At 38.7% G+C, this 24574-nt stretch overlaps 1 protein-coding gene across 5 annotated transcripts in view; it reads left to right on the plus strand.

Annotated features, from left to right (window-relative positions):
• The window catches only part of lrfn1 (leucine rich repeat and fibronectin type III domain containing 1), a 233431-nt gene that overhangs the window by 153679 nt on the left and 55178 nt on the right, over nucleotides 1–24574 (plus strand). For 4 of the 5 annotated variants that reach the window (XM_077541966.1, XM_077541971.1, XM_077541967.1 and 1 more), the window contains one exon: nucleotides 4288–4348. The gene's annotated coding sequence lies outside the window, so the exon portion shown is untranslated. Of the gene's footprint in view, nucleotides 1–3947; nucleotides 4091–4287; nucleotides 4349–24574 lie in introns of those variants that run through there. The other variant, XM_077541969.1, reaches the window with a different exon arrangement.

A 24574-nucleotide genomic window follows, 5' to 3' on the forward strand; every position in this document is an offset into this window, starting at 1 on the left:
GCTGCAGAATGTTCTTTCCCACTTTTCACTGGCAATTCTAGAGGGTGTTTTCCTCTTAGGGGCGATAATGAATTTCGGCATCCCAGACCTCGCGTTAGAAGATAAATACAGACGGTCTGTTTAATGCTCACGTGCAGAACGCTGCATTTTGTTGCCGCGCCGAGAGACATCATGGAGAAAGCTCAGGGCCCTCCGAGCGCCGGCCCACTGCTGTGAAGTGCCGGACAAATGTGCTGTTTGTCCTTGACGGTGGCTGCAGATGAAAAGCGCGGCAATACACACAAAGCCAACCAGCCACCCTGACAGCTGCAGTTGGGAGGTTCTAATGAGTCATCAATCATGTCATCGGTCTTCTGTTGGGTGGGCAGGCCGTGGATGGGGCAATATACTGTTTATAGCTGACCTAAGCCTGCCCTGACCGAAGCCTGCGTTCAAAACTAATCCACTACGAGCATAACATTTGATTGTTTGTGTCAAGTACAGTGCATGCTAGTGTGTGATCTGTTTTTTTTTCTTTTTCTTTGTTTTTATTTGTATTTTTTGCTCTTAATGGAAATAGAAATTTTTAATAAGTACAATTTCTACTGTTTCCTTCTGACTTAAATGACAAGGAAATATGGACATTTGGCAAGATTTAAAATAGAACGTATTTATACGTTTTTGGGGGCAAATTAGTGAATTATAATCAGTAATTGTATTATGTATATTCAATTTGTGTAGTTTTATGGAAAAGTATGAAAATATTTATATTGGCAGTGCGAAAAATATGTAACCCCCCCCATTTCTTACATTTTTCCGTTTTTTGGATGTCTGCGTTCATCCCAAAAACATAAAAATGTATGATAAAAAAAAAAAAAAAAAACAGACAAAAAATTGACGTTTTTCACATAGCAGCAACGATATATGAAATTGTCATCTGTGATTCCACACGCGAATCAAGAGGCCTCGAAAGCGACACTTTTTTTTTTTTTTTGAAGCGAAGGAGACAGACATCATAATTAAAGGGAAGGATCGACGTTCCACCGAGGCCTCCGCCCGCCTTTGCGGAGTCAACGTGCCTTGCGTGTGCACGACGACCCGCGTTTGACGTGCCGCGCGTGGGTGTTTTGACGAGCAGGCGAAGGAGCGGTTAGCGTGCAGTCGCACTCTGGAAGATTGCAGCCCCCGTTAGGTCTCCATGTGTGGACGTGGACGCGTATTAATCAATTCCTTTCGCGCGGCATGCCTCAGAGAACATAGGACGGACACGACGGCGAGAAAGCGCCATGCGTGAAATTGTCATCCTCGGCTCACACCTCGTCGGAGGGAGGAGGAGGAGGAGGTGGCGATTGGTTGCTTACGTGGTGACACGCTGAATAAAAGTGTTCGTCTTAAAATGTTTAGAGAGAGAGAAAGAGGAGGAGGCTTGGGGAGATGTTCCATGTTTGTGATCAGCACACGAGAAAAAGACTCTTTTTGTTTCCGGATAAACTTGTTTACACCCCGCGTTTGACTTTGTTGATTGAACGGAATTGCAGGGAGCCATTAAGTCGTTGTTCAAGACTGCTGCTTTTGCAATTGGGCTCAATAGAAAACAAAATTACAGCTTATTCTTATTCCTGAAGGAGCAAAATACGTGTTCTTCCTGTCGACTGCATCAACTTAACTAAGATGCATCAGTGTGTCTCCGTTTAGGGATCGTGATGAAAAAAAAAAAAAATACTTGGACTGTAAATGGAATACATTTGTCTGTATAGAGAGTGGAGTCACAACTTAAATAAGACGCACGGCGTGCTAACGTTAATACCGTTGTGACCCAACTGTACAATAACTCCAAAATATCTCATTCCGATAAAGGCGGCGTGAATAAATCCACGCGCTCTCCAGCCGGTGGGTGAGCACAAATCACTGAAGTGAGCCACTTCCATCAACGTTGCTGATTTTGTCTTTGTGCCAAAGTGTTATTAAAGTAGGCCACAGAGTTGAGTTGGTTCCCCCCCAGAGAATAACAGATAGCGTTTTGTCTGTTCCCCCCCACCCGCTTCTAATTTCCATGCGTTGAATTGACCTCAAAGTACTTTTCATAAAACTTATGAATAAGCAAAGTGGCCTAATATACACAAAAAGAGCCGCTTAGTTTTAATATGTCATCTGATCTGAGACATGAGGGTTTTACGGCGCCTCAAAAGGCTGTTTGGTACCTGTGAACCACTGATAAGTTGACATTTAGGACAATATGTGCACCAAAAGTTTAAATTCCCCTGTAAATTTACCGTTGCAAGCTCAGCTCAGGTCTACCATGTCTCCAGTTATCTTAGATTACTGCCATGCACATTCCAAAAAAAAGCTTAAAGGGGCCCAATTTTTTTTGTGAACAGCGCAAGTCTAGAGCAAAGTGCTAAGTGTATGCGCGTGGAGTTTTGTGTCGTTTCTGTCTTTGTATACGGGCGCAATTAGAAATGGGTGTTGTGGGAGTGCACCCAGCCAACCAGAAACGGACTTGAAGTCCACGCAGGATGTTGCTTTGTCAATGGATTAATTTCTACAATGATTCAGAAGAATTGTGCCAAAATGCCATTTCAGAATCTGCACCACTACGTAGACCTGGTTTCACCAGGTTTAAGTTTAGTCTACTTTCTGTCACCAGACTCTCACGGTGCACCGGGAGCGTGTAATAGAAATGATCTTCAGCCAGAATGCCCAGTGAGACACGTTGCAGTCTGCCAAACTCCCTAATGTGGTAAACAACTGGAGACTCAAAAAAAAAAAAACGAAAAGAAAAAGAACCCGTTTTTTATGCCAAGTGCACATGCCCCCATCTACGAAAATAATGCCCAAGCTGAATTTACATGGAGTGTAGCACCCAGTAATCTAATAATTTCCTGAAAATGAAATAATGCCTGAAAATGTAATAAAATTTCCACTTAACTCAATCAAAAATAAAACCAAAATTTGGACAGTAATGTAATAAAAAAAAAAAAAAAATCCTGACTTGATATTGTAATAACATTTTTACCGTTTAATACTCATTGGGGATTTATTACATTTTCAGGTGGATCTTTTTTTTTTTCTTAAAACTGATAATGTAAAACGGGACACACAGATACTATAATAAATATGTTCATTTTCCATCCGAAGTTTATATACATTCACAGCAAAAATTATTAAAATGTTGGTGTTAATATTTCAGAGTTGATTTCAACCCCCAAAGTGTACTTTTAACACTGTCTGATTTAAATGGAGTTATTATTATAACAGAGTTGATTTATTCACTGTTAACCAAATTTGACTTTTGAGTCAAGCGAAGTTAACTCCGCCCATTTGATTCGAACTGCCCTGCCACAAAGACTTCTGGGATATGATATAAAAAGTATACTATAATAATAAATAATAATAATTTACATTATCCGTAAAATGTTATTGGTGAATTTATGAAATTCTTGGGTTTTTATGACTTTTTTTTTTTTTTTTTTAATCAAGTTAAGTGCAAATCTTATTACGTTATGTTTACGACGCATGCCGTCTTGATGTACGTTTGCAGTGTTGTCGTTTACATACCTGAAAATGGCGACGTCCAACCGGTGGCGCTCTGAAACTCATCAAGCTGTTGCTTTTTTTTAATAAAATTGTAGATCACTTGATGTTTACATGGATCCACGTGTGTCTCACATGTAAAAACAGCTGTTCTGATTACACGCAGTAGGACATGTAAACGCCGCATCGGAATAGCTCACATAGCATCATCTTCAATCGGAATGATTTCAATCAAAACGACAAAAAAAAAAAATGGCTTCACTCAGTTACTGTTCGGCGAAAGCTTTTCCAGATCGGGTCATTTTTACCTCCATGCTGAGTGTCAGAGACGAGGTGACACCAATTACATTTAATGACCTGTGATAGCTCGCTGTGTGGAGCATGTACGTACCTGTCGCCGCGGAAACGGGGAAAATGCACAAATGCCGCAATGCCCCGACCATTCAGTCCATGATTCAAACTTGTGCAGAAAGCGTTTTGTAAGCTCTAATGAAATATATTCATGTTAGAGAAGGTCGATATAAATGACTATGTTGGCTCTACGTCAACATAAAGCTGGCAATCATCTATAAAAGAGGTATAGGCATGTCAAATAATGACTGTTCCGCACTTTCTATCACGCTGTAAAGATAAAAAAAATATAAAGCTGCAGTTGGGGCTCGTGATGTTGCAGTAAACGACGTGATTGGTGACTCTATTAAAAGCGTTTTGTTTTTTTTGCTGATGTTATTTGTGCCACGCACGCTAAACCGTGATCTCCTCTTTCTTCCCCAGACGCGGGCCGCTTTCGAGTAAAGCCTCGCGACGAGCAACCTCGGAGCGGCGCGATAGCCGGGTGAGTTCTTAAATTGAAACCACAATTTAAATCTCATTTCAATAATACGCTGACACACATCAGCCGTTGGGGTCGCCGAGGAGCAGAGGGTATAAGACGCGACGCGACGCGACGCGACACGACGGGCACGTGCCGTATTCGATGTCTTTGAAGCCTCATCCTCAAATGAGTGAAAAACGTCTTTCACATTCTCGCTTGCATATTCAGCACATTTGCATGTCACTGTGAGGTTCATGTTTTGAAACCACCAGTTTTTGAATTGTCACTCTAGATTTTTCTTTTTTTTTTAAATCAGTTTTCTTCCGATTTGGGGCTCATTTGGTTGAATGTTCTGAATGTTTTTGTCAGACTTCCTTTTCAGTTCCGCCTTGTAATTGTACAGGACTGTCTCAGAAAATTTGAACATTGTGATAAAGTCCTTTATTTTCTGTAATGCAATTAAATAAGCAGAAAATGCCATACATTCTGGATTCATGACAAATCAACTGAAATACTGCAAGCCTTTTATTATTTTAATATTGCTTATTATGGCTTACAGCTTAAAAAACTCAAATATCCTATCTCAAAATATTGGAATATTTCCTCAGACCAAGTTAAAAAAAAATACCATAATCAGCAATATTAAAACAATAAAAGGCTTGCAATATTTCAGTTGATTTGTAATGATTGATATATTCTAATTTTCTGAGACAGTCCTGTAGATGTGCACAAAATTCCATGTTAGTTGACAAAGCAAGTGTTAGGGGGCCAAATTTCTTCTGCCTGAGAGACTTTGATGCCACATTCGTCGTCATTTGATGGCGTAGTTCAACAAGCTTGGCAATTTAAGAGTTGGCCATCTATTTAGGATACCTGCTTCCCATTGGGGCTCGTTCAGGTGAATTCCCTTGTAGCTAATAGCGAATTCAAACAAACATTGACGACTTCCTGGCCATTTTCCGTCAAGGGTCAAAGAAGACTTTTGTACGATAGAGAATTTCGTTATGATCGCCGAAACTTGATGTCACAGGCAGATTTTTTTTTTCAAATTTACCAGGGGATGCTACTAAAGAGAGTCTTGTTCGGTGCCACTGAAATACTACATACATGTTCAAAAGCGTACACACGCTTGCAAATATTGGTGCGTAAGAGACACAAGGATCTTGGTGAAGACCATGTTTTGGAACTTGTCATGTCGGGCCAAAACATTTCATCTTCTTTATCTCGCCTCTATGGGGAGGACCAAAAATCCCCCCCCCCAAAAAAAAATAAAAAATTCAAAATGAATAAATAAGTAAATAAATAAATGTGAAAATAAAAATGGATATAAAAAAAATATAATTTAAAAATGAAATACAAAAATAAATATAAACGGAAATAAAAACAACAAATATATATATATATATATATATATATATATATATATATATATATATATATATATATATATATATATATATAAAATAAAAGAAAAATAAATACAAGATTAATTAAAAAATGGAAATGTATGAAAATAAATACAAAATCAATTTATCAATAGAATTAAATGTCAATCAAATGAGGTGTCGTCCCAAAAAAAAATGGGTTGTTTCTTACAAACCAACTCGGTGATTTAGGTCAGTCCAATTTATTTTTATTTTTTTTAAATAAAAAAAATATCCGCTACTTCTGTTTATTTGACCCAATTTACAGGATGTTTATGGTCCAAAATAATCAAATGTTTGTGTCTGATTTTTTATTTATTTATTTCTTTATTTATTTATTGTACAAAACAACCCAAAAAGTTGAGTCAAATATACCCAAGTAGCTTTGATTCCTTTTTTTTTTTTTTTTTTTTTGTCCTTTTATCTGAAGTCAGCTGGACTCTACCTCAACCGTGACCCTTATGGAAGCTCTACAGAAAACATCTGGCTTAAAAATTGCCACGTTCATACATAGACACACAAAAAAACACAGACATCCATACATGCATTTTGTCTGTATGAGGACCACACGTTGCCTCATCTTGAGTGGGCCTGCTCTTCCACTGTAGCCGGAATGGTGCAATAAACAGCGTCTCATTTGCTTCCTCTCAGCCACATTCAGATCCAAGCCGCCATGTTTACTCTCATGCGCACGCACGCACACGCACACACACTCAGTGTGACACTGATAGCTCTGGGCTCACATGAGCAGAGCTGGAATGGCCTGGCGGGCTGCGCAAGTGGGTGCGGGCTCCATTATCAGAGCGGCTGCTCCGCCACCCGGCAGCCGGGCCAGCATCCTCTTCCTCCCTCCCTCCCTCCCTCACTCGTCCTCCTCTTGCTGCGACAGATTTCATTTCTTGTCCCAACAGGGCAAAGCTTCCCTCTCTGAGGAGCGATGGCTGCGCTGTGAACACAGATGGAGGATTCAGATGAGAGATGCTTTTGATAAACTTGTGAATGTCAGCAGATGAAACCTGATTGCTTGCTTTCGAATGACTATTTTCTCCCCTTGGAATGCCGCGTATGAATCTACAGCTGAGGCGCTAGTAAAAGAAGCTATCAGAAACTATGGTGCGCTCTCATGCCACTCGGTAGGCAACGATGCCACGTGCGTGTACACTGCAAACCCTCAGAGAGAAAAATGTTTCTGTTGTAAGAAAAATAGCTCGTGTTACTTTGCGTTTTCTTGTTTTCTTTTTTCTTTTTTTAAACAAACATCTTCAAGACGAGCGCCACACGACACTTGAAGGAGACATTTAATGAATATTTTTGCACAATTTGAAACAATTCCCACCTGTTTTCATACAGCATGTCTGTGACATGTCCTACAGGTCCTCGCTCGTTAGTTTACATGCTAGCACCACCCACCAGAAATTCCATCGAGGATGAAGCAGCAGAAGGTAGAAATGTTTTGGAGTCATGAGGAGACGTCTCGAAAGATGACATGTTGCTCGATCCTTGCACCTCCATACGTGTTTAAGACAATTGTGTGTAGAGTTGTCAAAATTAATCAATTATCAAATTAACTCATTAGCTCCCAAAAACGTATAAATACGTCATATTTTAAATGTCTTAAGGGTCCCAAAGACGTATTTATAAGGTTTTTTTTTGTTTTTTTTTATGCCAGAGCATATAGAAGGCTTTTATGCAATCTCTCTACTGCAGAAAATGGTTGAGTGGCAGCAGAGTATAAGCGATTAACCAGGCCATGTTAAAACTCCCACAGTTTTCCCACAGTTCTAAGCAGAATTGTGAAAAACGATGAAACTTAGCCATGTTCTATTGCTAATTGCTGCACAGTGGAAACAGATAGGAATATACTTTTACCCCTGATAATAGAAGAGACTCTAATCTCTCTATTGGTATGTTCCATATTTTTATAGCTATAGAACATAATATTTCACGGGCCTTGAAAAATCAGTCAAAATCCAGGAAAACACTTAAGTGAAAATGGTTGGGAGTGAATGAGTTAAGGACAGCTATTTTAATAATCGAGTAATCATTTGGAGCCATTTTTTAATCAAAAAATTCAAACGGTCTGATTTCAGCATATCAAGAGTAATTTGTCATGACTCGTCATGCAGGAGTAATGTTTGGGTCATGCCTGGGTTAAGTTTGAGTAGAGTTCATGACCGTGTGGCAGAGTTCACGACCCGTTACGTGTCTGTTTTGGTATTGATGTAACAGCATCCAGTTTCAACTAATTTTAGGCAATATGATGTATGGGCTATATGATGTCAAGGAGCTTTTATGCTCTATGATGTTTGTTGATGTCAGGAACTATCTGAAATTATGGAGTCAACAGCCAATCAGAGAATTCCATGTCATTACTAGTATTCACATGTCTAGCCACACCCAATGAGATTGATTGACTGTCTATCTAAGGGTCTGATAATTGTGTGTGGTTTGCCGGATTATTGCTCAACTGTTCCTGTGTACCGCTCTCTTAGTTTCTGCCTCTCAATGTGAATAGATAGATAAAGACTTCTTTGTGTCTGCGTTTGGGATCCAAACCTCTCTGCACACAACATAATTGTTCACTGATTTCGCTAGTCCTTCATGAAAGAAGACTATAGAAGACTAAGATTATCTTCTGTGTTTAATAAAATTAAGACATTTGCAAACATCTGTTTTAATTTGGAAAACAATGACCAAACCGATAACATATACATATATATATATATATATATATATATATATTTTTTTTTTTTAATGATTAATAGAATGAATTCCATGTATTGCCCAGCCCTATCTCCAGGTGAAACATTTAATTTTCAACATAGCTTGTCGTGCAAAACTTTCACCTTCACTACCTGCTGACTATTAGATTGAACGCACGGTTGCGACTTGGCGCCCGTGGCCAATCTCTTCTAGCCGAGGCTCTACGTCATGGCCGCTAAATGTAGCAGATATGGAAGCGGATTGTTTTCCGTGAGCTGAGGTTTTACATGGCGAGGGGACCATGAGAGGAAATTGATCGCAGGGTTGACAGGCCCGCAGGAGGCTTTTATGCACAGTGGGAGTGTCTGCCTGCGGCACTGCACGGCACGCTCGGGGAGGGAGGGGAGGAGAAGCAGAAATGGACTGCATCAGCTCATCTGACAAAAGGTTTAAAATAGAAAGTTAATGATCCGCTCTACGAGCAATAAAGAAAGCGTTGTGCTTGCCGTTGTTTTCACCTGCATATACATATTGTCTTAATGAAATCAGCAGAGCGTTTTTCAATTAGGATTGAATGTCTTTTGAGGGGGGGAAAAATGTTTTCTCATCATTTCAAGTCATTGTCATTGTCATTGTTTGGCACAAGCACAGAAATAGCTGAATTAACTTGCACACTGTTTTTGGAAGGAGATTTTTTTTTTTTGTCTTTTGGAGCACGGCGAGCAGGAAATGAGATTGGCACCTTTTGATTGATTCAGTTTGGAGGGTGAAGGCCTATTCATTTGTTTCTCGAAATTAAAGCGCACTGATTGCTTAAAATTCAAGCTGGTCTTTTAACCATAGTCAAATTAGCTTGGTTACCATTGTCCTCGTCTTGTTAAGACAACACTATGCTACTAATCATACACCAGATGTTAACGATACACAATACTATCAAGGCATTCTGGTTATAACAGTGGACAAGCATCTCCCTTATCTCTTTATTTATTTTATCTTAAAGGGACAGCAATGTGAAAAATCAACTGTGTTCACTTTATGACATCATAAGGTGCATTCAAGGGCCTGTCGGGAAGTTGCGAATACGATTAAGTTTTCTTCCATTATGTATGACTTGAAACTGAAATCCGGCCTAAATTTCAATTCATTACCCTAAATACCAATTCGGGTACAATGACTGCTCAGTGTCAGGAAGTTTGGTCTCCGACAATCGGATAAAAGAATGGCTAAGAACAAAACTTTGGACAGTCGAAAGGTGGTCTTATCTGAGCCCAGATGGAATTCCTATTGCGTGTCTGGGAAAGGAAGGAGAAGGTAGTGATTGCCTCAAAAGGTTGTAGGCGACCATCATTTTTTTCTCCAGTACATTTTCACCGGATTTTTTTCTCCCCATCGTGCCACAAAAACAAATCAATTTCCATTAGGTCATTGTATTTACTTATTTTTTAGTTTAATTTTAAACTCCTTTCAGTGACCATGGTGATTTTTGTACTAAAAGCTCCACAGATTGATTTACAGCTCTTTTCTCAGTTCCTTCAGAAAGAAAAAGTATAAATATTTCTTCAAACAAACAAATTAGGTTTTTGTGTGTGTTTATCTTTTCTTTACACGGAATCGCAATTGTCAACTCAAGCTGTCGAAATGCTCATTGCTGACATCCAGCACGCGAAAGACAGGAGCCATCATTTAGGAGCAGGTTGATTAGTGCTTTTGGGGAAAATCTTGATCAGTGTGATTTTGGTATCATGTGAAACGGGAGTCATTCAATCGAATGCGTGCTTTCCGCTGTTCTCACAAACAATGTGACAGTCTAATGTCTTTTGGAAATTGCAGGGCTCTACTTTCCGCCCCGGGAGCGCCGCCGCACGCATCAAAACATACATTTTCCGACTCTCCTCTGGCAAATAGCTGTTTTTGTGCAAAGTTTTCAGGATGCTATAATTAAACAGGGGTGAGGCGGGCAAGCATTCGTCGCTCCAGAGAGAAACGACGACTGCGAAATACACACGCGTGCTAAAACGTTTGGGTGCAAATATACAAAGTCACACTGCTTGTTAATCGAATCCCCTGCGATGGCTGCCATATTACAACTCTCAAATGATGCACGTAGATGCAAATGTAGATTTGGCCCAACGTCATTTTGCTCACTAAGGTCCAAATGATACTGATGATGCTGACGTCAGATTGAGTGCGCTGCACGCTGATCGAATTGATTAAACGGCGTGCCGGTGATGCTAATTGTTTGTTTAGCAAGCCGGGCGTTGCATAATACACTCTTGTGTAAAGAGTTTAATTCATCTACAATGTTCTGGGTGAATGATGAGGATGAGTCGTCTAGTGGTGCTAAAGATGTAATGATTATGCATGTTAAGCACATGGAGGCAGCTTTACACATCCTGCACAATCAGCATGTGGAATGTTGTAGTGTTGATTTCGTCAACGAAAGCTAAACAAAAATAATTTCACCTACACACATTTTTCACCAGACTAAAACTAGACTAGACTAAAACCCTCATTAACTCATTCACTCCCAGCCATTTTCATAGAAGCAGTTCCGTTCGCTCCCGGCTGTTTTACTGGATTTTGACTGATTTTGCAAGGCCCACAGAATATTGTATTCAATTGCTATAAAAGCATGGAACCTACCAAAAGAAAGATTAAAGGAAAAAAAAAAGTATGTTTCTATCTGTTTCCGTTTTGCAGCAAAGTTTTCACAAATCTATTTAAAATTGTAAGTAATTTAGTTTTTTTTTCTAGATGGCCTTGGTTGATCTCCTTTGTTCTGCTGCCACCTGCTGGCCGTTTGTGTAATAACTACCATTTCTGCAACCGCTCTTTGCAGCTGAGAGGCTGCATCAAAGCGTTCTGTATGCTCTAGCATAAAAAAAAAAAAAAAAACGTATAAATACGGCTTTGGGACACTTACATAAAAAAACAACAACGTATTTACACGTTATTGGGAGCAAATGAGTTAATACACAATAACTAACTAATTCAGTATGAATTTTCGTCGACTAATGAAGACAAGACGAAAATGTACTTTACTTAATAAAAACTGGATTAAAATCTATTTTAGTTCATGAGACGAAAATATGATTTGGTAAAATCTCGTCTCTGCTAATCTGTCACTGTGACACTGTCATGTGACACACCCCCTTTCAAATTGTTATGTGCTGCGAGGTTGGATCCCAAGGTGCAGACACAAATAAGGTTTTAACTATTTAGTCACACAACTTGACTAAACGAAAAGCAATGAGAATGCATCGAGAATCACGAGCGCCAAGCCCTCTTGGGCTCCGGGGACGCACAGAGGAACAGCTTGCAATAATCCGGCAACACGCACATTCTTCAAACAGCTTATATATAGATAGCCGATCGATCTCATTGGTTGTGGCTAGACATGCGAGTACCAGTACTGACATGGAATTCTCTGATTGGCTTTTAACCCAGTAATTACAGATAGTTCCTGACATCAACAAACATCATATAGCATTAAAGACTCTTCGGTAACGAGATTAAAGATTCTTGACAACACATCGTTCTTCCAGATAGTTCCAAACATCATATAACATCACACAGCCTAAAACTAGTTGAAACTAGAAGGTTATATCAGTTCAAAACAGACACCTGACCTCGGTCACAAATCTGCAGCTAGCGAGTGCAACATACACAAACACACAAAAAAAAAAGTAAATTAGTTATAATAACGTAACATAAATCCAACGGCAAAAACATTCCAACAATAATGTTAATCCGACTGCTAATTAATGCTGGCTAATTTACTAGCTCATAGCATGGAGCCATAGTAATAAAACTTGTTAATAAGCTGTAATTGTGTGTGAGGTTGTTTTTCATCAAAAATATGAGAGAACATTTTATGTGAAATAGTTTTAAAATCAAAATGTTCAACATTATCTGCTGACCAAAAATATATATATATATATATATATATATATACAGGAGTTAAATGATTGACTGACTAAAACGAGACTAAAATGTTGACAAAAACTAGATGAATAAAATTAGATGTTCTTGGACTAAAATGCTCGATTTTTAGTCAACTAAAAATGGACTACAAAAAAAAAAATTGGATGAGGTTGACTAACTATGATGAAAAAAACTAACAAGAGTGATTGAAACGGGACTAAAATTGAGACTACATTTAAAAATGGCGGATAAAATCATCACTAGAATGTAGTCAGTTGCAGTGACATCAGCAAGCAGATCATCCATCACGCTTCTCCAATTCCTACCACATGTGTCTCGTTCAGGGTCACACAGGAAGCTGAAGACTCCATCCCGGCTGACTTGGGGCAAGAGACGGGGCACATCTTGACCTCATCGCTTGTCAATCACAGGACTAGCGCTCAGAGACAGAAAATAAATCCCAGAGTCTTCAAACTTGATGTCGTTTTGGGCAAGAGCATGTGGCACCTCTATCTGCTAATTTTATTGTGTGAAGTAATCCGGTGTACAAATAGTGTAGCTTCAGATTTAACGACTCGTTTTGTTATCAGACCAAAATCTTAATTGAACTATTTCACACAACGGTTTTGACGTGAAACAGACAACACATCATGAGTTGGCTATCTATCACTCCTGAACGAGTCTGAGCACAGCGTCAATAAATATTTGATGCTGTATTTCATTTATTCACTCACTCGGTGTCAACCTCCAGGTTTGCACCCGCAGAAAATCCCCGGCACGGTTTGACAGCATCCTCAGGATAACTCCCACATGTCATCATTAAAGCGAAAGCTACTTTTGTCAGAGTTTGGAGTCCGGCGGGTGGTAGGGGGGGGGGGGCGCGCCGGGCGGAAAATAGACATCTTTGATTACAATGAGGTGAGAAAACATCCCAGTCGCACCTCGCGCCGCAGTACAATTGCTAACTGATCCCAGACACAAGCTTCAAACGGGTCATAATGTGCTTGGATCTTTTTTAGACTGCTGTGAAGGTTTTAAAAATAACATTATAAAGGCTTAGTACAACAATATGCCCATGTATCAGTAAGTTATATTTATTTTCATATGTGTTTTTAGTGTTACAATGCTAAATAAGTGGTTTTAGCATTACAGTTTAGCATTTTGAGCCTCATTAAAACACAGTAAAAAAGCAAAACTGAGATTCAACTGCCGAGACATTGCAAAAAGTTTTGCTGGGCGCTCACGTCGCCATCGTAGGTTAGTCAGAGGTCACAACTCGATGCAACTTACGTTGCACCAGCTAGCTAGATAGCTAGCAAGCAATGAAGCTACTCTTGCGGCTAAACACATTGCGGAGTCGCTCCAAAGACTGTAAAACTAAGATTCAACCGCCGAGACATTACAAAAGGTTTTGCTGGGCGCTCACGTCGCCATCGTAGGTTAGTCGGAGGTCACAACTCGATGCAACTTACGTTGCACCAGCTAGCTAGATAGCTAGCAAGCAATGAAGCTACTCTTGCGGCTAAACACATTGCGGAGTCGCTCCAAAGATTGTAATCAGCGCCTCCGCAGTTGCGAATAAACTACATTTCTGAGAAGTCGTTTTGACAAAGGGAGGAGCCATGCTAATTTGCTAAGCTAACCTAAGACACGGCTAACACGTTAACACTGGAATTAAGTGCTTAGGTGATTGAGTTCACTTTTCACACACGTATGACTAGAACAGTGTTAAAATAAAACGAACAGTGTGAAAATAAAACGGAACATCCAATTAATTTTCGTCTTGACTCTGGTGAGGAAATATACTCGCTAAAAGAGCCGGAAATGAATTATACGCCGTTTTGCAAAACAATTTCTAGTCTTGGAATGCACACAGTGATGTGAAATGAGATGTTATTCGGTTAATAAACGTCAAACAAGACAGAGTGAAGTTGCAACAAGCCATGTTTGCTTTTAATAACAACACGCTTGTTAAGACAGAAATATTCTGCCAAAAAAACCGACGGCTGAACTGGTCGGGAAAGGTCAGAGAGAGCATAAACATTGTTATACGGAGCTTGTCAGTCGGAGCTAATTGGATGTGTTTATTTGGGGATTCCAACGCAATAAAAATTCACAAATTGTTTTTCTGGAATTATAGTGTTTTAAGTAAATTATGACTTATTTACAGAGCCCTTTGGCCACGGATTTACATGCAAAAGAAAACAAGAAGCTTCCAAATGAAAAGTATGTTAGGCCATTTTGATGTAGAATGTACACGGCAGTCACAGAACAAACTTGAATCTGACAAAAGTAATAAAAATAAATAAATAAATAATATAAAGATAAAAGGAATAAATGAATACGTATAAAATAAATGTAAAGATAAATGAATAAATGAATATGTATAAATATAAAGATAATTGAATAAATATGTATAAAAATAAATGTTAAATAAGTAAGAAAATTAACCAATGCAAACCAGATAATACGTTTGAATTGTGTTTCAACACATTAAAAAAAAATAAAAAAATAAAAAATGATGGGACCCCTGTGAAAAGGGGGGGTCATGTTCAAGCAAGGTATGTCCTTGAATTAGCATCACGGGTGTCTTCAAACATGTAAACAGTCAGTCTGCCTATTTAAACGGTGACAAGGAGTCACTGTGCTGTTTGGGGATGCGGTGTGTACCACACTAAACATGAAGCCGACTGTACCAGAGAAGGTGGAAGAGAGAAAAGGATGATCTAATTGTTTTTTTTTCCCCCATGACTATATTATTGCAAATATACACAACAAATTGATGCATAACTAGTTTTGAAACCAGAAGCTAGTTAAACAATTGTTTGTGCAAGTCATTTCCAATTCCTTGTGAAAAGGGGATTATGAACAAAAATGCTTGCATGAAAAGATATTTGATGTCGAAAATTGCTGTTTCGTCATCTACAAGTCCTCATTTCTTCAAAGCTATTCAAGTGACACACATCGATCGATTGGGTTTCCTGCCAATCGGAAAGGCGTAATGAATACATGAGAAATATGGGACAGGCAGTATGGAAGAGGGTTGCCGTGGCAACCGGAGCCTCCAACGTCTCCCGGCAACGCACGCTCTGCGGTAGGCGATGTGCGAGAGCAGCTTTACATGTGCTAACGTACCTGTTTGTGATAATAGTGTTAGCACGCCGACGTTACCGTTTCGAGCACGCCGGTTCGGAGCGTCTGTGACCTTTTTTTTTTTTTTTTTTTTTTATCCTGAGGAGTTGAGCTTGTCAGGTGTTGCTGTGCTAACAAGCTTTTTTTTTCATGCTCTCAGCTTTATTCACACTTGTCTGTAGGCGTTCATTAATTGAATATAGATGCACACGGTGCAGCGTTGAGGCAAACAGCGTGTTTCCCTAACATGGTTGAGGGTTTGAATCTTGGGTTGGGCCTTCCTGTGTGAAGTTGGCGTGTTCTCCCCGTGCTCGTGTCGGTTTTCTCGGGGTATAGTGGCTTCCTCCCCCGTTCCAAAAATTTACATGTGGGGTAGTCAACTGTACATAAGTCTCAATGCGACTGCTTGTTTATACTAAGCTACTATACTTATCCCTGTCACAATTAGCAACAAATTAATAAATACATAAGCTATTTTAATTGATGCCTACCCCCAAGATCTTTATAATTGTATATATTAATAGTTTTATAGTTTTAAACTGTAAATTAGGACCTGACCAATTAATCGGCTGACTTTAGCGCTTTTAAATTCAGCCCGTGTTTAAAATCGGCAAAACAATTATTTTTACACATTAACACATTACAACATAAGATGAAGACGTTCAACTCACCCCCTACCTTGGAAAAAAAAAAAAAAAAAAAGCAAAACAATTGGCCGCTTTTTGCTGATTTTTCACTCTGTTGCAAAGTTTAACAAATACTATTAAGACAAAGTATTTTAAAACAACAGTCAAATGTTTTGCCTGTAATGTCTTTGTTGTTGTAAATGATATATTGCTTAAATTAATTGGCCGATTAATTGATTATTGTATACAAAAAAATCCATATCGTTCGTACCTTACTATGAATATACTGTAGCAAAAACTCCGATCCCCAAACTGTTTAAAAGTTTACGTTTGCGCCACAACTTAGTCCTGCTTTTAACTGGTCTACTTTCTGTCACCAAATTGTCAGGTGCGCTCAGCCCAGAGAGGCGCAACACGGTAAACTCCACTCTAAAAACAGATTGGTCAAATCTACCAAAAATTTTTTTATATTTGACCAATCTAGCTGGTAGTTAGTTATGTGTCCAACAGATCCTTTGGTTAAAACAACCACTCTAGAATGGTAGGTGTTTTCACTATTCTTAATATATTTTGTAGTCACTTATAATAATTATTATATACATTTAAAACACACTAAATTTATATAATAACCATATTTCCAAATGATCTATCTAGACGTACTTTCTATTGTAACCAATCTCATTGGTTGTTTGGCTAACCAATCAAATTGGCATGCCCGTAACCACCCAAAATGGTCAATGTCTGACCAATCTATTGGTTAATCAAGCCAATATGAGCTTAACCTACTAGAGTGGTAGTTTTTTTTTATTTATTTTTTTAAACCAGTCCATTGTTAGAATGTAAACTTGTCTCTTCCAGTTTTTACGTCGAGCCACTCGTGCGCCTGTCTACCAAAATCAGACCGATAGACTTTTCCTTACTGTTATCATTTTAGCTCGAAAAGTCAAACTGCTCCTCCCTGAGCCCTCTTGGACCACTTTCTTATCTGGAGAATTTGCCAAGCGAGACTCGTGCTTCATTCGGTGGACCTTCAGCAACGCGCGGCAACATTTTGATAGACGAGCCGGAAATTGAATTGAGGAAATTGGAGGCGAGCTGCAACGAGCACAGATGTGTGACAGACATCATGTTCCCTTTTGTTTGATATGCACCCCCCTCCCTCTCTCTCTCCCCCAACCCTCCTTCATTGTGCGGTACAACACAAGGAGCTATAAATTATTCAGGTGCTCCCCGATCTCCGCGCATTTCAAGGCGTATTCTTCCTCTCCTCTTTTAAAATGGCAGCAGGAAGCTTGTGACCTCTGAGTAGCATTCCTGTTCCTAATGCTTAATTTATTCCTCTCGCTGTAAGTCGCCGCCGAAGCCCTAATCGTAAATATGTCGGATATCAAAATGAGTGTGAAAGGGGGAGGCCGTGCAGAGGATTAGTGTACTGTATATGTAAATAACAAGGTGGAGCGTGATTTCTTTTCCCGGTGCGAGCGAGAGGGATGAAAGAATGCAGTGCGGTCGTAGATGATAACATTTGCTGCATGGGAGCCCGTGAAGGACAGCTTTCTCCCGACTTGTTCTTCTTTCCTGCTCCTTTGATGTCATGCACGTATGATGCGATGTGATTTGTTTCAATCTAGTGTTGATGCCTGTTATGATAGACGTCCGCTGAATTTTGCATCATGTGGTGAAACGGAGCTTCACGAAGCTTTTTTCTTTTTCTTTTTTTTGGTCTGACTTTCCAGGTGGCCTTGCTGTACTTGGGATAAAATGAAATAGATGGTGTGGCTATATTTGTTTTTAAGTAAACAGGCATATAACCTACCAGTTTTCACTTGTTATTGTCTAAAATTGAATCTTGAGGCGACAAGATGCCTCACAGCTTCCGTGGAATGAGGAAAAGTGAGTTTTCACTTGTTCAAGTGTCCAGGAGACTTCTTTATTAATGCTGCTCGATTATGAAGAAAATATTAATTCACAGTTATTTTGGTAATAATTGGAATCACGATTAGGGCGATCATTTGTTATTGTTTTTTTGGTACAAAAAAATCTATTTAAACGTTAAAAAAAAAAAAAATATTAAAAGACAAATAAAATTCTTTGAAACACATTATGTAAGTTCCTTTTAGATGAAACAAAATTGATTAAATTCGTTATTTTAAAATCTCAAAATTAGTATTAATAATATATTTCTTTATGATTATTGCTGACTTTGTAATTGTGGAGTGTAATAATTGAAATTAATTGCACAGCCCTATTTCTCATTTCCATTTTCAATGCTTTAAATTAATAAATAATGCAAACTAATAGAGAATCGACAAATAGGATAGGTTTGTAAACAAATATTAAATTGACCATATTTGGTCCTGCGATGTTTCCGCCTGACTTTTTTTTTTTTTTCCAGTGTACTTTTAATGACACTTTCTAATACTCTGCAGGGTCACAAAATAAAAAGAAATAAATATTGGGAATGTAACAATTAGTGCAATATTGTGATATCGTGATATTAAAACTGCCACAATATCTTCGTTGTCATGTTCACAATATATAAAAGCAGCACATCTGTTGTTTTTTTTGTCTTTTTTTAGTGCAATTTAATTTTCATTAGGGATGTTTTGGCCCTTCTATGTTTAAAATCTATACTAATTGTCAGATGAAGGGGGAACGTAATCTGCCTGTGAACCGAGTCAATATGTGGAGGAACTCCATGTGTGCGTGCGTTAACAAGTAAGACCCTCAATAGGTGTTATAAGAGATTGTAGGTAGTTTATATGCATTGCTGTTATGTACAAAAGCACAATATTGTGTGTGTTGTTTTTTTTTTTTTACCTTTTTTAGATTTTGCCAAACTCCCCACAATATTGTGATAATTATCGTATCGTGAGCTTCATTTCGTGATATCGTATCGCGATGTTTGGATATCGTTGCATCCCTACTAAATATATAATGTCATTCATTATATACGAAGGCCGTTATAAAAATACTAATTCTGTTAAGTAATAAAAAAGAATATAAATAACAAACTATGCCATTAAGTAAATACAGGTGATGACATGAATTCATGAGGAATCAAACCTGCCATGAAATAACTTGTGTGCATGTTGCTGTTGCAAAAAAAAATGTTCCCCATTTGTATTTCGGCACCTTCATTAGTATTACGCCGGTGCACAAAATAGTCTTGAGAGTAATGAAACAAAAACTAAATGTCCCCAGTAGCCATAAAGGTAATGTATAACTAATTTATCCATGCGTATAGTCTATAACCTTGACGTTTATAGCATCTAAGCTTATGGTAGACAGACCACTACAGGTTTTTTTTTTCCCTTGCTTCTTCTTAAATGTTGGTTTAATCACCGTAGGAGTGCAAGCGGGCATCAGGGCAGATAAGAAAGTGAGGGGAAGTCCACTCACTTTTAACAAAGACATTGGCTAAATAAATGGATCAATGAGGCCCCTAATGACTTTCTCACTTTGATAGCGGCCTCGATGCTTTCCCCTGAATCCAAATGGAGGACTTTTGTGTGCGTGCGCGTGCGGATGTGCGCATCTATTCAAGTGTGAATCCACTGATGATATTTTATGTATGGTAATGTGTCTGTGAGGTATTTCAGCCATGTTATATCCATAAAGGTTGAGTCAAGAATAACCTCTTGTACGCTCTGTTCTCTAAAAGGCTTCCAAGTGAGGTGACATCCTCATGCTCATCTTTTAGGTCACAAGTGGTTATGCCAACTTGTCATGTGACAGTTCCTTCTTCTTCTTTTTTTTTTTCTTTTTTTTAACTCATTCACTGCCAATGACAACTATAGACGTCAAAATCCAAGCAAACAGCCAGTGTTAATTTTGAAAAAAAAAGAAAAAAGAAAATTTAAAATTCAAATTTTAATTTAAAAAAAATAATTTAGTTTTAGTTCTAGTCTTCTGACTAAATTTAATTAAAGCCTTAGTCATAACTCAGTCACCTGATTGTATTTTAGTTTTAATCCAATTTTAGTCAACAAAAATAAAGAGCAATTTTAGTCGACTAAAATTGACTTTTGGAGGCCGAGACCCAGTATGTGGTCTCAATAAGAACAAGAAAGATCACAAAAATGTCCGTGTTGTAGAGTAACAGGAATCCATTCTACGCACGATGGTAGCACTTAGCAATGAAATTGTTGTAATTGTTGTTATTAATAACAACAATGATTAATAGCTATGAATGAAAACAATGAATAACTCAAACTAAATTCAAATTTCTTGTCAAAATTTCCACTGGCTGTTTGCTTGGATTTTTGACGTCTTTAGTCGTCATTGGCAGTGAATGAGTTAAGAGTCACTCAAGTCCAGTGAGGGAACAGACCGAAGACCATGTGCCCTGATGAGTGGCACTCGATCCATTTTGACATGAATGACCTATTTCATTTGATTTCCTCCATTGGGGGTTGGATGGTTGGGCTGCTATGAGTTTAGCTACATTGGTTCATTTCACACCACGTTGCGAAATGCCGTTATTATTATTTAAATGCTACAACAACAAACGCGAATCCACTGTGTATTTTTATGTTGCTGTATTAGCAGCACAAACGCCAACAAGAACAAAAATGATTCAATATGGTCACGATGGTAACGCTTATCATGAATGGAACCGTACGAGGGGTATTTTCAGTACACCAATAAACGTGAATCCGCATTTTTATGAAACTGCATTAGCAGCAACCTCCTGAAATGTGCCAACAACGAAAGCACAAAGCCCATGAATAACTCACAGTAACGCTAAATTGTGTGCGTGTGAATCACCCACCGCCGTAAATCCATATTTCAAGTAGGCCTATAGTCTCCAGCGAATGCGCTTTTCTGTTCCTTCTTGGTAAGAGGCTCTTGTCGTCTCACGGTGCCTTTTCACCGTTGCAAAGAAACTTTACAAATAGGCCTGCTAGACGTCTTTTCTTTTTGTGTTTTGTTTTTTTTACTAGTAATTTTGCGAGCTTGTGGATTCTATATTAGCAACCGAGATAAGTAGCATCCTCAATCAATCAATCAATCAATCAATCAATCGAACGTTATGTAGCACCTTTCATACATTAAAATGCAACATTTAAACCATCCATAGGACTATTAGTACAACATGCGTCAAGAGTGATAGACGGTTGAGAGAAATCCGGTCGGCCGCTTTTCAAAATAAAACGTTTTTAGGCCACATATGTTCATATAGACCAGTGGCGACCTTTTTGAGTGGGCTTGCTGGCCTGAGAAAAATGCGAGCGCCCGTAAAGGCGCGAGCTGCAAAATTTGGGGGTATTTTTATTGTTAATTTTAATATTAAATATTATTGAATTATTATTTAATACCATTGTGTAGGTATAAAATTAATTAAAGGGGAAATATTCAGTACTGACACAGGTTGATGCGCACACACACTTTAATTAATATAACCAGCACCTACTGGGTTACTAAGGCAACTCCCGCATGAGTGCTTAGTGCTGTTATTGATGTTTTTTTTTTTTCTTTACCACTCGTGCTGGATTGTACTGTTTCTGAACGACAATTTAAGCATTTCCTGTTAACTACAAACACTTGTGCGGACATTCGATCACTTTACAAACTCAGTGGAGCCACAAGCGATTTCAACCAACAATCGACAGTTTGCTCACCTCTGGACAGCCAGCGCGCCATTTACGTCCTGGCTTGAAAGTGACGGCCAAAATTCTTCCCTGTTTTCGTGATAACTACTTCAGGAGTAGAACACCCACTTGAATTATTCTTTTCCTCAAAAGTTCTCCGGGAAAAGGGCACTCATTGGGATTCGGCGCTGAACTTGAACTTTTTGCCATTCAAAAAGCGCTCGTACAGGAACGACGTTCTCGGAACTAACAACTTGATTTCTCATTGTGCATACACGAAACAAGCTCCACTCCCCACGAGGAAAACAGGACAAAATATACAGGAATTTAAGACCAAGTCCGTAGAACTACGATATTGTATTTTAGAGGACACTGATAGATGATTTTATTTTGAAGGGCTTTGGCATGCACCACATTTAACAGCTTATTATGATGACCGCACGCCACTGATATACCGTATTTTCCGCACTATAAGGCGCACCTAAAAGCCTTCAATTTTTTTCAAAAGCTACCCATACGCCTTATAATCCAGTGCGCCTTATATATGGATCAATATATAGGTGACCCTGTACGATCGGTGACACGCATGCGCAGAAGATCCCGCCATCTTGGATCGCTAGCTAACACTTTACCTCAGAGAAAATAATAAAACAGCTGTTTATTCATTTTGTGAGTCAGAAAGCTGGTTTGTAATCTATTCATAAAGTTTGACTGACCGATCTGACTGTTTTGTTGACATTCCCGTTAGCGCAGCACCATCTAATGGATGCATAACGTAACCCCAGCCTCTACTGTAGCGCCTTATATATGGAAAAAGTTTTAAAATATGTCATTCATTGAAGGTGCGCCTTATAATGCGGTGCGCCTTATAGTGCGGAAAATACGGTGCACATTATTCAATCTTTCCTGTGATGCTGGATTTGGATTTTTACATTTGTTTTTAATGATCAATTTGGATCTCAATTTGAGTCACTGCGGTTCTATATACTGTACTGGTGCTAGCTCTTGTTAGCTTTGGTCTAGCGGCATAATGTTTGTGTGATATATTTTTCCCGTTACTCACATCATTAAAAGTTTTCCACAACTTTACCCAATTTCAATACCCGCATCTAGCCGCTAATTTAGGTTCAAAATGGATAGCAACGTCCAACCATGAATTAACTCATTGAGTGTGTTGAATGGGCCAATGCCTTTATTCCACACACATAATGAAATTGTGATCATAGCTTATTTGTGATGGCTTGGGTCATTACCTTATGCGGTGTTGTTTCCATATATTCAGATGTGAAGCGAGGCTGCTTACTGAGCAGAACCTGAGCTTCACACACTTCACTCTGATTAAGCTGCTTGCTTTTATTCCCGCTGTTCTTCTTCTTCCTTCTGGCAAGTAAATTGGAGCCAGCTGACCTTTCATCAGCTACAAATAGCAAACTGGAGTGTTTAAGCCGCAAGTGGTGCACCCGTTAACTTCAATTAATGAGGTGAGCGGCGTACGGGCCGGCGACACGTTCGTCGTATGCGCTGACTTTTTTTTTTTTTTTTTTTTCTTTCTTGTCCTCGCTGACGTCTGCTGATGACATTCAAATGTGCCGAAAGGTTTAAGTGTCGGGGGTTATATTTGGTCATCGGAATGGCGGACTCGTGGATAGTGCGTCTAAAAAAAAAAAAAAAACATCTTGTGCAAATGTGGATGTATTATCGTTTATTTCTATTAATTTTATGTGTATACGCTATATGAGCAGGATCATATATTTTCTTTTATTGAAATATAACCTATTGTATTATAAATGAAATAAGTTAAAAAATATAATGAATAAGGGGTAGGACTAGATAAGTTTTCAACTTCTTCCTACTCCCTTTTGAACATGCAGATTGTTATTGACTGATTTTATGTTTCTTTTATGTTAAAGTTTTCTTTTCTGCTGTCTCTGTTTGTGTGTTTATGATGTATGTTCAATAAAAAATCTAATCAATCAATTAAATCAATCAATCAAATGCTTTTTAGGAGAAAAGCACTAGAGTCCAGACTGTTGGAAAAAAAAAACATTGATCGTCTTCGCAATTCTTGTGTGTAACATATTCAAGGGGTTCACGTTCATTTTTTTTGGATCTTAAACGTATGCGATGCTATTTTTCTGAAATTCTTCTTCAACATTTGGAGTGGACCTTCGCATCAAAAGGACCATTCTTCTACGGAAAAAATGAGATTACTGTCATAACCTTATTGCGGAATTTCTCGCTATCGATTGAAAGACATTTATGAGTGGACAAAGCGGAGAGCGGGGGGGACGAGGGGTGATGATGCGTGGCCTCCAGCAACAAGAATCCATCTTTTTTTTTCTTTTTTTTTTTCCTGCCGGTTAAATGCTTTTGAAGGCCAGTAGCTGTGACATGCACCATTTTTTGAAAGGCTTCCGAGCATGATGACCCGGTCGTCGTGGTCGGCGTTGTGTCAACTGCGCTCACTGAGATCATCAACACGGATTCAAATGGAGCAATCACGCACATAAACAGCCAGCGCAAAAAACAAAAACAAAAAAAAAGACAAAAACAGACAGCTGACAGCGAAACATGCTAGTAAACATTTAAATGATGGGTTAAACATCTCGGAAAAGCAATTGGTGGCGTCGGGTGCATGATGCAATGTTAATGGTTGTCGGATTGTTGCTAGTGGTATAATATATTGAGAGCAAGAGAGAGCAAAATGACAGGCAAACACACAAAAAAAAAGTACAATCTGTAACAGTTTATTAGTTAGTTTTTCCCAAACTAACAAACTCACAGTATACATCAATAATCATGCCCAGAAATGTACAATATATAACAAACCTACAACCGTCACTT

Source organism: Festucalex cinctus, chromosome 13 (assembly GCF_051991245.1).
Source record: "Festucalex cinctus isolate MCC-2025b chromosome 13, RoL_Fcin_1.0, whole genome shotgun sequence".
Taxonomy (NCBI): domain Eukaryota; kingdom Metazoa; phylum Chordata; class Actinopteri; order Syngnathiformes; family Syngnathidae; genus Festucalex; species Festucalex cinctus.